This window comes from Castanea sativa, chromosome 10 (genome assembly GCF_040712315.1).
Source record: "Castanea sativa cultivar Marrone di Chiusa Pesio chromosome 10, ASM4071231v1".
NCBI classification, from domain to species: Eukaryota; Viridiplantae; Streptophyta; class Magnoliopsida; order Fagales; family Fagaceae; genus Castanea; species Castanea sativa.
The window spans coordinates 2,324,266-2,340,688 of record NC_134022.1 but is presented as its reverse complement, the minus strand read 5'-3'; the positions used below and the strand labels follow the sequence as shown (position 1 = coordinate 2,340,688).

General features: G+C 32.9%; 1 pseudogene; it reads left to right on the top strand.

Moving 5' to 3' along the window:
• Nucleotides 1–1,330: 1,330 nt before the first annotated feature.
• Nucleotides 1,331–13,215, top strand: LOC142613480 (protein P21-like; annotated as a pseudogene).
• The last annotated feature ends 3,208 nt before the right edge of the window (nucleotides 13,216–16,423 follow it).

Sequence of the window (16,423 nt, the reverse complement as noted above, 5' to 3'; positions counted from 1 at the left end):
GCTCAATAATACTCAAAACACTTCTACTACTAGAGAGAGAGGGGGCGGTTTTGTTCTGTTGTTATCTAGCTCCCCCCTGTTTTTTACAGTTCAATTTGCATTCCTCTCTCTTTCTCTGTGTTTGCATCTTAGATCGAATCGGAACCCCAACAGTGCGTTTTGATCTCCTTACTTGTTTCACTTAGATTTTAACTAGCTCAATTCCACCAATTTTGTACCACTTGTTATTTTTTGGTGGCTGAGTATGAAGTTTAAGGCTTTAAGCAGTAGTGTAGTCAGGGCCGGCCCAAGCGTTTCGGAGGCTTAAGGCAAAATCTTCAAATGAGGCCATTATGTTATCACTTAAATAATATTTAACTAACATTTTATATATATAATAATTTTTTAAAAATCCAGTCTTTTTAATTTTTAATATGATTTTTTTTTAAAAATGATAAAGTTATAACAAATTTTACTACAAACTGGTGTTGTAATGAATGTGATCAATGACATGAGACTTACAAAAATATTAGAAATATTATAAAATTTACAACATGAGAATTACAAAGATATATCTCCAATCACAAATATTCATTCAAAAATGCATTCAATAGTTTGTTGAAATCTACCTATCATATTCATTGTCACATCAAATTATAAAAGTTATGAAGACCACCATGTACCTTTGGTGCAGTGATCACTCCATAAGTATAAGTTCTTGTGAGGTGTGAGGATCAATGACTGAGATTTAAGTCTTTAGAAAAAAGTTTCATACACATATACATAGATTAGACTAGAGTAGAATTTTTATCTTGTATAAAATAATGAAATAAATAAAAATTATGTAGTAAAATTTATAGTATTTTAAATATTTTCATATTTGAATTACTTGTAATTAGTAACATGTTTATTTGTAAGATCTATTTATTTAAATTTGTCTTATCTCTATCTCTAGCATTACTTAATTCTTTGAGATTTCTTAATAGTGAAAAAAAATGTAAACTAAAATGTTTTAATATCTTCCAAAAATATTTATATATAAAAAATAAATAAAAAAAATTTGCCCCCAAATTTGGGGCATTCTCTAGTAAGGGGACCTAGGCAATGGCCTAATTGGCCTAAGCCTAGGGCTGGCCCTGAGTGTAGTATATGTAATAAGTGAATTTTGTGAGGACAATTTAATCTGAATGAGTGTTTTATTTTGATTCCCAATAGTCTTGTGGATGGCTTCTCTTAGTCTTTGTAGAGTGTAGAGAGTAGTGTATGTAAGCTGTTGATTTCTTCTATAATGTTGTTAATTCAACGCTAGTTGTTAATTTTATACCAACGTTAAATTTGTTTCCCCCTAATAATGTTTGATCAGGCTGAGACAAGTATAAGTTACTAATTCAAGAGTAGTTTGTAATTTTATACCGAATATAACTGGTTATTTTATTTTATTTTTTATTTTAAACATAATGTTTGATGAGACTGAGACTATTATAAATTGTCAAATTTATTTAATTCGAGAGTAGTTGTTAATTTATACCAAAGATTAACTGGATTTTTTTTTGAGCTTAATGTTTGATGAGGCTGAGACTAGTATAAGTTGAAAATTTATAAGGTTGTCAAAATTCCAGATTCTTCTTATTTGAAACCCGCTGAGCTTGAGGTGTACACAAGAAGTTCAGATTCTTGAAGAAGGGTTGGGGTTCCATTGAGACCTTATGGTGCGTTTAACGTTTATTCTATTCAGTTCTTGCCAACCCCATTTTTTGGTGTAGTTTTGCATTGGTTGGTAGATAACATACCTAATCAAGGGAGTTGCATGAGTGAAATGATTTTGTCATTTGATATCAATATGAGACATTCGAAGAGCTAGTGCCACCTGATCATTGCTTAGATGGAGAGGATTTTGGCAGACTTCTTTGTTATTTAGGGGGAAACTAGCTTTGATTAGATTTGTGAGGGTTGATGAAAGAGTATGGAGCGCATAAATCCTGGAATAAACCTCTTGTTGTGCCAAATAAATATGTGCTTTTCGATGGCTTCACCAAGCATGGTTTAATTCTATCGTGTGAAACTTTTCGCGAGAAATATGTTTGTATTCAAAATATTTCATTTGTAGCAATTATTGCCACAATTTTGGGCAATTGCACATTTCTTCTATTCAAGCTTCTCCGCTAACCCACTATTTCTGGTCACAGGAATAGGCAAAGAGAGGTTGTTTCAGTGTGAGGGGCTGCAGGCAGAAAGTCTTGATGTGCTCTCAGTTGCCATTCAGTGTGCTTCTTCTTTTCCAGAGGATCACCCCCACATTGCACAGGGTGGTCCAGTTGCTTGAATCAGAGGTTATGACCCTGTGCCCAAGTGACTTCTACGATTCCAACTCTGATTGAAAGACCTGTGCATAGATGGAGGTGTGGAGTCCACGTCCATGTATTTATTGTGAGTTATGGAAGTAATGCAGCAGCTCAAAGGGATCAAAATCAGCAAAGCTTGACTGCTGCATAATATTTGTTCATTCTTTCTGCAGATTTGGAAGAATTTGGCGTGCTGCATCATCTGTGTCCACTAGACCAACTGAGCTTTTTGTTAGTCGTCATGGTGCATTTGGCTACTTACACTGCTCATTTTGCATGGATGCACGAAGACTTTTCTTTCTCCATGTCAATGGATTTCAACACAATTTCTTTTCCCATTTTCTAAAATCTGTAGTCTCCTCTGGGATTGTTCCTCCAGATTAAGTGTAAATGACATCTGTATAAATTGGAAATGCTCCCAAACAAAGTATAACAAGATTTGTGAAAGTACATTGGTATGCTTTCAGCAAGGTGAGATAAACACATTCAACAATAAAAGATTAGTATATTTAGCAACTGTCTAATATTTTTAGCAAAGCTAATATAATGTATTAAGGTAAGAAATATAATAATGTATTCATCAAAGCAGGAAAAAACTTGTTTAGCATGACTAAAATGCAATATTCAGCTATGCAAATATTCCATATTCAAAGGGACGGAAATTTTGTTTTATATATTCAGCAACGTGAAAGTTTTATGTTTAAAAACAAGAAATAGTTTTCAACAATAAGAAAGGAGAGATAAATTTGAGTAAATTACATTAACTTCTTGAGATTTTTGGGATAATATCAGAAACCCTATCCCATTTTTAAAAATTACACTTAACCCTTCCCTTCAAGTTTATATTTTATTTTATTTCTTTTTCTTACCCTCTAATTAATCTTACTAGCAAGCACTATTTTGAGGTTTTTGTAGGTGGGAATTTAATTTGAAATATGTTTGTAACGGACACAAATGGTTATAAGAGATTTATATACATGTGTGTGTGTGTGTGTCTATATATATATATATATATATATATATATATATATATATATATATATAAATGGAGTGTCATACTGTCATTCATAAAAATAGAATGAGGTTTATGAACAAAGTTAGTAATCTCAAAGTTGAGAATCAAAATACAATGAAGGATCTTATCCAAAAAAAAAAAAAAATGGGGATGAGTTAGGAAGGGGGAGAATAGGGTTTGAACAAAGAATGTCAATGATTGCATGAGAATGGTTTTGATAGTTCGTTGATAGAAAAAGTGATGGAATCATGGAAATGGATGTCTTTGTGGAGAGTCAAGATATTGATGCCTTCTAATTTTTCTGTTTATTTCTCTCCTTGTTCATGTCTTCTCCTTTTATAATGGCTGAACACCTCTGCTTGGTTAATGGGTAATAGTCAGAATTTCATACTTAGAATAGTTGTATTTTGTTGGTTGCGTTTTATTCCTGATTTGGATTCTCAATTAGGCTATGTTCATTTAATTTTAGCCACATAAGAAAGTAATTTAACTTCCTTAAAAAAGAAAAGAAAAAAAGATAATTATAGTGCATTTTTGACACAAAATTATGCTGAAAATGAAAGGGGATCATTGAAAAATTATATTGTTATTAGAATCTATATTGCCAGTACTACCAAGACCGAGGTCACACAACTGAGGACTGTAGAACTTTAAGGGCCTTTTTGGACCAGTTGATTAAAGCAAGAAGGCTGAAACAATTTTTGCAACAGCCAGATAGTCAAGGAGATCGGCCTGCCGCGGGACTGCAAAGAGATGGTGCATCTCGGTCATCCTTGGGAACGATAAATGTTATTTTGGCAACCCCGAGAGAACCACCTCACCCAGCTAATAGGGTAGTGTTGGTGTCGCCACGAGTGGAGGAATCTGCAGAAGAAACACCATGTAAGAAGTCTTTAAAATAGGATTGCTTGCATGAGGAAAAAAAGAGATAATTGGATAAAAATAAAATTATGGATAATCTGAACTTTATCAAGATTTATTTTAGGGTATTTATCTACAAGATAATTGTTGCTTCGGAATTATCTAAGAAAGAGTTCAAAAAATTGGAATCTGGATTGGAAACATGTCTAAGTGCATGGCTCGATGCAGGAAAACCCTAAAAAGGGAGTCCAAAAGGCACCCAAACATGAAAGTGCGATCAGCACTCAAGAGTGCCATTCACCACTTTTGGAGTGTCGATCGACACTTTCAAAGTGTTGAATGGCACTCTTTTGGGCTTTGGCCCAACTTCCTTTGGGTGACGATGAGACACATCTTTTTCGACCTTTTTGCAGAAGGATGCGTCTCGATTCACAAGGGACGTTTGGTGTGTGCTTTGGCCTATCCAAAGGCATTGAACTATATGTTCCATCAAGATTCATCACTTCATATTGCTATGCCAGAAAATGAGGATAAGTCTCCGTGAAAGAACTAGAGGAGCTACCAGCATGGCAACAATTCCATATTGAAGTTGAAAAGCCCTTTGATCGACATTTCAGCAGTCTAGATTGAAGTTGAAAAGCCCTTTGATTGACATTCCAATAGCCCAGATTGAAGTTGAAAAGCCCTTTGATCGACATTTCAGCAGTCCAGATGGAAGTTGAAAATCCCTTTGATCGTCATTTCAGCCGTCCAGATGGAAGTTGAAAAGCCCTTTGATCGACATTTCAGCAGTCCAGATTGAAGTTGAATTGCCCGTTGATTGAAATTTCAGTAGTCCATATCAAAATTGAAATGCCCTTTGATCGACATTTCAGCAGTCCAGATCGAAGTTAAAGTCCACATCAAAGTTGAAAAGCCCCTTGATCGGTATTTCAGCAGTCCAGATTGAAGTTGAAAAGCCCTTTAATCAACATTTTAGTAGTCCAGATCGAAGTTGAAAAGCCCTTTGATCGACATTTCAGCAGTCCAGATCGAAGTTGAAAAGCACTTTGATCGACATTTCAGCAGTCCAGATTGAAGTTGAAATGCCCTTTGATTGACATTTCAGTAGTCCAGATCGAAGTTGAAAAACCCTTTGATCAACATTTCAGCAGTCCAGATTAAAGTTGAAAAGCCCTTTAATCGACATTTTAGCAGTCCAGATTGAAGTTGAAAAGCCCTTTGATCAACATTTTAGCAGTCCAGATTGAAGTTGAAAAGCCCTTTAATCGACATTTCAGCAGTCCAGATCGAAGTTGAAAAGCCCTTTGATCAACATTTCAACAGTCCAGATTGAAGTTGAAAATCCCTTTGATCGACATTTCAGCAATCCAGATTGAAGTTGAAAAGCCCTTTGATCGACATTCCAGCAGTCTAGATTGAAGTATCCTTTAATCAACATTCCAACAGTCCAGATCAAAGTACAGATCAAAGTTGAATAGATCTTTAATCGACATTTTAGCAGTCCAGATCGAAGTTGAAAAGCCCTTTGATCAACATTTCAGTAGTCTAGATGGAAGTTGAAAAGCCCTTTGATCGACATTTCAGCAATCTAGATAGGCCTGTCCACGGGTCGGGTTTGTGCCCAACCTAGAACTGACCCGATCACTTCGGGTCTCCTAAACATGGACCCGTCGCCGACGGCAACGGTTCGGGTGGTCGAACGTCAAAGTTTTTCGTTTAGGCTTGGATTGTGCAAATCGCACAGGATTTTTGCCGAAATCTGCTTATTTTTGCTGGATTTGACCGGATTTCGAAGAGATCTTGGCTGATCTCAACGAGATTAGGCCGAACTTGAAGAGATATCGGCAGATCTCAATGAGATCAGGCCTGATCTTGAAGAGATCCGGTGAGGTCTCAGTGGATCTTGAAGAGATCAAGTGAGATCTTGAAGAGATCAGGCTAGATCTCGACGAGATCTCGTCGAATCTCGACAGATCGGACAAAATCATACCTGCGAACTACTTCAATTGGTGGAGAAAGCTATTTTAGGTGTGTTTTCTGGTCGGGTCGGTTGAAATCAGTTTTCCATGCTCTAACCTGTCAACTAACTCGCCAGTCTCGGGTTTTGGGATCGGAGATCCGCTGCCGACGTCGGATTCGCCGGGTGGGTCGAGTAACGGGTCTGGTTGGACACCCCTAAGTCTAGATCAAAGTTGAAAAGCCCTTTGATTGACAGTTCAACAGTCCAGATTGAAGTTGAAAAGCCCTTTAATCGCCATTTCAGCAATCCAGATCGATGTTGAAAAGCCCTTTGATCGCCATTTTAGCTAGATTGAAGTAGAAAAGCCCTTTGATCAACGTTTCAGCAACTCGGATCGAAGTAGAAAATCCCTTTGATCGACATTTAAGCAACTTTGGTTTCGAGGTAGAAAAACCCCTTGGTTACCCTTCTTCAAGGTTGAGGTTGACAAGCCCTTTGGTCACCACAGCTTAGATCAAGGTTGACAAGCCCCTTGGTTGCCACAGCTTAGATCGAGGTTGACAAGCCCCTTGGTCACCACAATTTCAGATCGAAGTTGAAAAGCCCCTTGGTTAACATCCACATTCAAGATTGAGATAGAAAAGCCTCTCTGTCACCCCAGTTATCAAGATTCATTTCAAATTTCATCAGCTATCAAGCTATCAAGTAGGTCTAATGTTCATAATTGTCATTTCTTTTCAAAAGATAAAGTACTAGTTCTATGTTCCAAAGTTTTAGGTTCAAGGGCTAGGTAATCTTTGAAAATTCAACCTCAATTAAATCATGGTCGCTAAAATCAGTGTCTTTGTTTTACATTGGCATTTACTTTTCAAGCTCTGTTAATGAGGGGCATTTTGTAAACACTCGATTTTGCATCCATGATTTAATCAAGGAAGATGACTAGAGTGACCAATTGTATCCCCAAAATTCATGATTGCATTACATGCATCAATTTGTTCATTGCATATCATAAAAATGATCTTGAGGTTCTAATGGTCTCGACGGTATGCTCGGTTTCCAAATCGGACTGTTGGATCGAAATATATCGCATGATCAAGTTTACACGGTCAGCATGCATTGTGTCTAGGTAAAGTCAACCACGCATGATTAGTTTGAATTAATTCTAATTGGTTAAACAATTAAAATTAATTAAATAATTTTGTGATTGGTTGATAGTTAGTGTCAAAGATAGGCTTGCTTGCATGGGATTAAAGGAGATAATTGAATTCGATAAAATTGTGGATAATTTAGACTTTATCAAAATTTATTTTAGAGTATTTATTTACAAGATAATTATTGTTGAAGAGACTTGAATTATCCAGAAAAGAGTTAAAATATTAGAATACGAATTAACAACGCGTCCAAGTGCAAGCCCGGCTCAAGAAAACCTAAAAAAAGGAGTCTAAAAGGCACCCAAACTCAAAAGCGTGATTGGAATCCAAGAGTGCCATTCGGCACTTTTGGAGTGCCGAATGGAACCTATAAGGGCTTTGGTCCGACGCTATTTGGGTGATGATAAAACACATCATTTTCGACTTTTTCGCAGAAAGACGCGTCCCGATTCGCATTTTAATCGTCTTTGCTTATTTTTTAAGCATCCCAGTCTCTATAAATAGGGACTGGATCTCAAAATTTAACACACATTTTTTTTTTCTAGGGAGAGAGACACGTTTTTATGCACTCAAAATTCTCATATTTCTGACTCCCCTCTCTGATTTTCTCTCTCTTAAAACTAGGGTTTTTAGATTTCAAAGATAATTGCATAAATTTCTTTGAACCCCTAAAATATCCCCTCAAGAAGAAGAGTGCTTCGTGCAAGAGGTTGTTTTTTATTAACCCTTTTTTTTCTTATGTTTCTCTTGTTGTGATGATGTATGTTTATATATTTCTTTCAGTTTAGTTGTTTCAAATATTTATATCATGAGTTGTTGATTTATTTGGTTGAAACATGTTCTTGATTCTTTTTATTATTGTTATGATCTCTTTCTTAGTTTTAAAAATATGCATGTTATCACTTCTTTTTCTCAAAACAAAAACGGATTTGCATCTTCATTAGATGCAGATCTGAATTTTCCTCAAATCAAAAACTGATTTGCATCTTCATTAGATGCAGATCTGAATTTTTCTCAAAACAAAAACTGATTTGCACCTTCATTAGATGCAAATATGATTTTTTCTAAATTCAAAAACTGATTTGCATCTTCATTAGATGTAGATCTGAATTTTTTTTATTTAAAAAAGTGATCTATGTTTTCTTTAAATGTAGATTTGATTTCTTTTAACATAGCAGATTTTGAAATAAAAAAGGATCATGAATAGTTTTTGTTTGTTTTGTTTAGTGCATGTAGCATGGATTTATTTCACGAATAAAGTCATTTTCTCACAAAAATCTTTTTCTTATTTTTTACATATAAAAACAAATCTGATTTTTTTTCAATATTCAAACCTGATTTGTTTTGATTATCACAAAACAGATCTAACTTTTTTTTACACATTTTTTTTTAAGTTCTTAAACTATTTTGTTTCATTTAATCAACACAGATCTGAATTTTTCTCTCCAAAAGATATTTTTTATACACATAAAAAACGGATATGATTTTTTTCTAAACCTAATTCATTTTATACACATAAAAAACAGATCTAAATTTTTAACAAAGAAGAGGGCATATTCATAAATAAACTTATGTGATTTAATTTTGTTCATGTGTGCAACATATCATTCATGTCATGCATAAAAATGGTACATCAGTCACAAGAGTCTAGAAGACTAGACTCTGTTTGGGCGAAATGAGTGCCTAACACCTTCCCATTCTGTAACCTAGCCTCGGAATTTAGTGTCTTTGGATAGGTAGACCTAGGCTTTATCTTTGTTTTTATTTTGGGTAACTGTAACTAGGACAAAAAACCATGTAATTATTTGATAGTTTGTAACTAGGATCCAAAGTCATGTAATTTTCAATTTATCAAACATGTATTCCTTTTTTATTTAATCAATGGGAACAGAACAATTCAGTTATGTATTTTGTATTTAGTTTTTTTTTTCTTTGTATAAAAAAATAAGAGGCGACTCCACACTACTTACCCAAAAAGAGAGGTTCCCTTAAAAGCACTCCTAATAATCTCTTTTTTTGAGAGGCACTTTGGCGGTCTCTCTCACACCCTTTTTTGGATCGCCCAACCTTTTTCCCTCTTCCCCCTTTTATAGCTTCAGTCCTTGTTCTTATCAGTACAACTGTTCCGTTCCCATCTAGAGTCTCAGGGATGTTTTTCCCTTACTTTATTAGTTTCCTTTCCTTCTTATCGTGAAATTCTAACTGCCCAAGGGTTACGTGTATTGCTCAGGTTGTCTTATATACAATTAATGCGGTAGAGGTTAGGTAAGAACCCCCTCATTAATGTGGAGGTAAAAATCTTCTTCTTTCTTGCATATTCTAGAAGTCTCCCGTGGTTACCAGTGTCTTCTGGGGGTCATACATTGATTATCCGTGCTCCATGTCTCGGATAAGCTAGTGCTTTCCCTGATTCTATGGGAATGAGTTTACCGTGGTACTCAATTTTGTCCTCAACACTTAGGATGATCCAGCTTTCAGTTTTTTCATGGTTTACCACCCTTTGAACCTTTCCTTCAGCACAAAGGCCAAGTTCAACTACTTTCCCATGGTCTAGTGGCTTTTTGGGCTTAAGGCATGAGTAGAGACTGTTCCACTTCCAACAGTATCATTTCTACTCTCTTATTAACATGTTTATTCTTTCATTAGCATATGTATCTAATTATATTTTCCATGTGATTTTTAATCTCTAAATATAATTTTCTTGTTTTGAACCTTCATTTCATAAAAAAATGTGATGATTGTTTGTTCATGTATGTTCATATGTTTAATCATATAGGTGTAGGATGTATATGATATGATCTTAGATTTGTTGTTCTTTTTTAATTAAAAAAATAAGATTTGAAAATGCTTTTTAAAAATCTATTCTATTTTTGAATTAAAAAAAAATAAGATCTGAAATTTTTATTTCAAAATCCGTTTTGTTTTCTAAATAAAAATCAGATATAAAATTTTATTTCAAAATTCATTATGTTTTTTAATTAAAAAATTAGAGTTGCAATTTCTCTTTGAAGATCATTCTGTTTTTTAATTAAAAAATCAGGTTTGAAAATTCTTCTTAAAATCATTTTGCTTTCTAATTAAAAAAAAAATTAGATCTGAAATTTTTATATATAAATCCATTCTATTTTCTACCAAAAAATCAGATCTGAAATTTTATTTCAAAATTCATTATTTTTTTAATTAAAAAAAATCAGATTTGTAATTTCTCTTTGAAGTTCATTCTATATTTTAATTAAAAAAATCAGATTTTAAAATTCTTCTAAAAATCCATTTTGTTTTCTAATTAAAAAAAATCAGATCTAAAATTTTTATTTAAAATCTCTTCTGTTTTTAAATTGAAAAAAAATCAGATCTGAGAATTTTACTTCAAAATTCATTCTGTTTTTTTAATTAAAAAAATCAGACTTGAAATTTCTCTTTAAAATTCATTCTGTTTTTTTTTTTAATTTAAAAATAAAATTTGAAAATTCTCTTTAAAATTCATTTTGTTGTTTAATTAAAAAATCAGATTTGAAAATATATCTCTTTGAAGTTCATTCTGTTTTTTAATTAAAAAATCAGATTTGAAAATTCTCTTTAAAATTCATTCTCTTTGTTAATTAAAAAATTAGATCTGAAAATTCTCTTTAAAATTCATTATGTTTTTTAATTAAAAAAATCAGATTTGAAAATTCTCTTTGAAATTCATTCTGTTTTTTAATTAAAAAATCAGATTTAAAAACTCTCTTTAAAATTCATTCTGTTGTTTAATTAAAAAATCATATTTGAAATTTCTCTTTGAAGTTCATTTTGTTTTTTAATTAAAAAAGTCAGATTTGAAAATTCTCTTTAAAATTCATTCTCTTTGTTAATTAAAAAAAATTCAGATCTGGAATTTTTCTTCAAAAATCATTCTCTTTATTAATTAAAAATCAAATCTGAAATGCTTCTTTAAAAATCATTTTTTTTACAATTAAAAAAAATCAAATTTAATTTCATCATACAGAAGAGCTACAAAGATTTTTGTATAATATCTAACCACAGGTGTAAGAATATAAATACAACATGTTGCATGTCATTATAAGGGTATTTAAATGATCATTTAGAGTCTAGAAGACCAGACTTTGTTTTGGCAGAATGGTGCCTAACACCTTCCCATTCTGTAACCTAGCTCCCGAATATTAGAATCTTAGGTTCATAGAGATAGTGCCTTATTTTCTTCTGATAGATTGTAACTAGAAAACAAAACCTTGTATTTTTTTACTAGATTGTAACTAGAAAATAAAACTATGTACAGTTCTTTTTATCAAGATGTATGTATTCAAATCAATGAGAATATGAATTATTAAGATATTTTGTATCTTTTTAGTATATTTTTCTTATTTTTCTTATAAAATAAGTGGCGACTCTACATAATCCCGAAAAGAGAGGTACCAATGCCTATCTCTTTTTGAGAGCTAAGTCCGGTCTCTCACAATTTCAAAATTTTGCTATAATTGATGCCAAGTGTTTGTTTAATTATCATGCAATGTCAAGTGTTTAGATTTTAAATGCATCTCAATTTCATGCCAAATGTCATTTCAATTATACTCTCATTTTATTCAACTATATTTACATGCAAGTTTATGCATCTAAATTTTAAAAATATACAAAGACTAAACGAGAATTTATTATGCTTTTTGTCTCACTATTTAAAAAATCCTATTTAGTTGAAGAAAATTCTCTGAGTTTTACTACTAGCGTAAGATATTGGGATTTTCTATTAGTCAGGAGAAAGAATTTTCTTTCTTTTTCCTCATTGTTGTTCATGATGCAAATGCAATGTATGTTCCATACCGGTTTTCAAATTTTCAAAGAAACATATAGGTAACTTATGAAATTTAAGATTTTTTTATTTTAAGTTTTTGAATTTGGGTAGAGATTTGAATAGTAGAGCCTATCTATTTCTTATTTTCTTTCTCTCTCAGTTATTATTGTACTAATTGTGGTCCCTATAGATCTTTTTCCTTTGTTACAGTTGCATATTTAGTTTGGAGGTTTTATTTTTTGTGAATAATTTAATAATTACCTTACCATGGGAGATGAGGATTTGAATTTTTCAGGTTTCCGAGAGAAATACCATAACTTGTATGTCAACCAATTGAGCTACAAACATTTTGAAAATTTTGGTTTGGGCTTAATCTTGGGAATCTTTTGCTTTAATTCTCAATACATCCATATAGGTGCATACGTACACAAATTTATGAGTGTCCTCTTTTTACCTTTTTTTTTTTTTTTTTTTGTTTATCTATCTATATATATATAACCAAAACTTTTGAAACTCTCACAATTTTTCACATTAGCTCTATGTGGTTTGGGCTGCAGCTGTGCCTGGTGGTGGTAGGCAACTCAACTCAAAAGAGTCTTGGCCCCTTGATGTGAATGCTGGCACAACTGGGGGCCATGTTTGGGCTCGAATTGGGTGCAATTTCGATGGATCCGGCCATGGCAGTTGTCAGACTGGTGATTGTGGTGGGCTTCTTCAATGCCAAGCCTATGGTGCACCCCTAAACACCCTTGCCGAATTTTTCTTTAAACCAATATCTAAACCTGGATTTCTTTGACATCTCTCTTGTTGATGGGTTTAATGTTCCTATGGATTTTAGCCCAACCTCTAATGGGTGCACCAAAGGCATAACATGTACAGCTGATATCAATGGATAGTGCCCAGCTGAATTGAAAACTCCTAGCGGGTACTGTAACAACCCTTGTACCGTTTTCAAAACTAATGACTATTGTTGCAACTTTGGGAATTGTGGGCCTACAACTTTTTCTGAATTTTTCAAGAATCTGTGCCTAGATGCTTACAGTTACCCTAAGGATGATGCGAAAAGCACATTTACGTGCAATGGTGGGGCTAACTATAATGTTGTGTTCTGCCCTTAAAGTAGCTCTTTCCTTTGGTATAACAGGCACATCACCAGTAGCTAGTATGTAATAAAAGCTTGAGGGCTTGTGAGCTTGCACACTATATTATAGGTTGTTAATATCTGCCCTTAAAAGAAGTTCTCTTCTGCTAAGAGGCATAGAACTATCAACCAGTAGTGTTAGTAATTGGGGTAATAATTTATAAAAATTTTAGGACTTTTGAGAAGATGTGGTACTATGCACGTTGAATTTTTACATATTCATGTGAGGCTGTAGCAAAATTTCTATGATGGAAGATATTAACGTATAACGGTTATAACGAATGCAAATCCTTTATACAACTTTTTGTGTATTACTCTATATTCTACCAATTACTACTTACCATGTATATGATTACTTTCCATTTTAAATATCAGTAATTTTACAAGGAAAGTAAAATGAAAACATGATAAGTAGTGATTGGTGAAATATAGAGTAATACACAAAAAGTGGTACCGAAGATTGGACTTGTCTATAACCTCCTTATTTTTTTCCTTTTCGTAAATCAAGAATTTATTTTACAGCTTAACCTCCTATATATTCCTATGTGTTTGCAAGTAGCAACTCTCTACGTCGGTGCTATTTGATCATTGTTTGATTCTTTGGTAGGCGGTACATAACATAACTATTGGGAATAGTAGGTAATAAATGAACTTGAAACTTGTGTTGTGGACATACATACACCTTACACAGGGGCTAACCGATATAATCTTGACTAGCATCTTTCTAAATGTATGAATTATAGTTGCTTTCATCTATTTTTATCAAACTTTGCTTGTGTTAAATTTAAGGTTAAATATTCTTTCACATTCTATTCACCTCCATTATTTCACACATAATAATAATAATAATAATAAAATAATAATAATAATAATAATAATAATAATAATAGGTAAAACAAAGAGAAAATGCAATTAAATTTCAAATTGGAATTTAATTAGAATCTAATTTTGTGCCATGTATCTCATCTTTAGAAATTTGTGTCAGGTGAGTTAATTTAGTGTAAAAATTAAATTTGGCGAAACTACAATATTGGTCCCTCGAGTTTACTCTGTGTGCACAATTGATCCCTCAAGTATCAAGCGAGCATAATTGGTCTCTCAAGTTTTAAAATTGAGTTGTATTAGTCCTTTTACTAACTGCTGTTAGTGGTGTTACTTACGTGGCTAACGGACTAACGACTTGACATTTTTTTAATGACGTGACATGTTTTTAATTAAAAAATTACAAAATAAATTTACATGTAAGAAACAATATTTACAATCCGGTACCAAATTAAAAAAGAAAAAGAAAAAGAGAAGAGTATTTTCTACTCCACACTCACAAAAATTTCAATCAAAAAACAAAGAAACCAAAAATCCATGTTAGGCTATCCACACCAAACAAAAAAAACTAACTGTTTTTTATTTCCTCTTGTTTCACTTATTTTTTTCTTAGATAACAAACAGAGACACGCACCTAAAACAAACCTAATAATTTTCTCCTTGTTTTTCTATTCTATTCCGAAATTTTCTTGGTTGCCAAACAAGAAATAAAAGGAAATGTAGTTTCAAAGCGTAAGAAAGAAAATTGAAGGAAAAAGAATTACTTGCAGGATAGGAGGAACATTTTTCCCAACGAGATTTACAAATTGAAGCGCCGTATCCAAGAGCCAACAATCCATCAGTAACTATTGAGGATATTTCAGAATCAAGGACCCATCAGTTGCCTTTCATTGTGTACAAATTCAATATATATATGAAAGTCCCCACCAAACATTGGTGTGTGGGAATTCAGATTCATTGTGCTCTTATAGTGACAACTTTCCTACAATCCTCTTCTTTACGCTTACAAGTCTTGTTCTTCTCTACAATCTTTGACGTGTCCGCTAGCAAATTCCTCTCACACACACTCGCACATGGATTTTTTTTAATTTGGTATCGGATTGTAAATATTGTTTCTTACATGTAAATTTATTTTGTAATTTTTTAATTAAAAACATGTCACGTCATTAAAAAAATGCCAAGTTGTTATTCCGTTAGTCACGTAAGTAATACCACTAACGGAGTTAGTAAAAGGACTAATACAACTCAGTTTTAAAACTTGAGGGACTAATTGTGTTCGCTTGAAGCTTGAGGGACCAATTACGCACACAGGGTAAACTTGAGGGACCAATAGTGTAGTTTCGCCATTAAATTTCAATTAGAGTTTAATTTTGTACTATGTGTTCCATCTAATCTAAATTTTTAAATTTTTGTGCCAAATTAGTTAATTTAGTGTAAAAAACGAGGAGTCCGATATAATAAACCATAAAAAAATAATCATATAACTAAAAAAAACTCAATGTTATAAGTCATCAATATATATATTAATAGATAAAACTTAGAGAGAGTTGAATTAGAATTTGAAATTATAATCCAATTTTGCGCTATGTATTTAAATTTATATGCAGACTACACTATAATTATCTACTTAAGCACTTAAACTTGTGTTATGTGTCTACTTAAATTTTTTAATCTTTGTATCAAGTGAGTTAATGAATGCAAAATACTAAGAATCTAATATTAATGAACTATAAAATAAAATAATAAAAAAAACAATCACATATACTTAATAAAATCACCACATAACAAAAATCACTACATGTTTTTATCTTATTAAAAATTAGAAAAAATTATTCTAAGTAGTATTAAATTTTGGTAAAATTTTTATCAAGCTGCTCTGCTAACCCACTATTTCTGGTCACAGGAATAGGCAAAGAGAGATTGTTACAGTGTGAGGGGTTGCAGGCAGAAAGTCTTGATGTGCTCTCAGTTGCCACTCAGTGTGTTTCTTCTTTTCCAGAGGATCACCCCCACATTGCACAGGGTGGTCCAGTTGCTTGAATCAGAGGTGATGACCCTGTGCCCAAGCGACTTCTATGATTCCAACTCTGATTGAAAGAATTGTGCATAGATGGAGTTGTGGAGTTCACGTCCATGTATTTATTGTGAGTTACGGAAGTAGTGCAGCAGCTCAAAGTGATCAAAATCAGCAAAGCTTGACTGCTGCATAATATTTGTTCATTCTTTCTGCAGATTTTGAAGAATTAGGTGTGCTGCATCATCTGTGTCCGCTAGACCAACTGAGCTTTTTGTTAGTCATCATGGTGCATTTGTTTACTTACACTGCTCATTTTGCATGGATGCGAATGGATTTCAATACAATT